The sequence below is a fragment of the Paramormyrops kingsleyae genome, chromosome 12 (assembly GCF_048594095.1).
Source record: "Paramormyrops kingsleyae isolate MSU_618 chromosome 12, PKINGS_0.4, whole genome shotgun sequence".
Taxonomy (NCBI): Eukaryota; Metazoa; Chordata; class Actinopteri; order Osteoglossiformes; family Mormyridae; genus Paramormyrops; species Paramormyrops kingsleyae.
The window spans coordinates 15,164,687-15,165,447 of NC_132808.1; positions in this window are offsets into that span (position 1 = coordinate 15,164,687).

Sequence of the window (761 nt, forward strand, 5' to 3'; positions counted from 1 at the left end):
TTCTGGCAAATACCATACTAAAATTCACTCGTGTATTGATTAACATCTGTCAGAGCCAATGAGAATGGGGGACACATAGGGGCCAATCCTATTTTGAAGGGGCGGTGCTACTTGACTCCCATCTCCGCCTCTTTAACTTAATTTTTTATTCCAAATTGTACAATTACTTGTGATTTTCTGCATTTAATAAAAATGAAATCACCACATGTTAACTAGAATAGGCTTCCTGCAACTCTTCCCGTGAATTATTGGAAAATTATAATGATAATCTGCGTCAGATTTAGTGTGATTGTGTGACGATTTAACGCCACTAGTTTACACCCTAACCCGGAATGTAAACAAACATAACCTCCATTTCGATATTTTGGCACCCATGGGCGTCGCTAGACCACTTTTACAGGGGCATTTGACACAGAATTTATGTATCGTGCAACGCCCCTGTTGTCTCACCACCTCCTTATCTACAAAACGAGTTCATTGTGATACGTGCTATGTGATGCCTATAGTGTAAATGAGTGGTTAACTAGTTTCGGCACGCGGAATACAGTTAACTAGTGAACGAACTCAACGAATCTGTTCAGTCACCGAGATATATTTGTCCTTTTTTTTTTTTTTTTTTTAGATTTGTTCAAAAACAATGTGTGCTGTTTTACTGATTAATTTGTAATCCTTTACCATCACAAGGAAAAGTGCTTAAAAACAGGGAAATGTATATTATTTGTTTTCTTTTAAAAATGTATTATTCTAAAATGACAACAAAA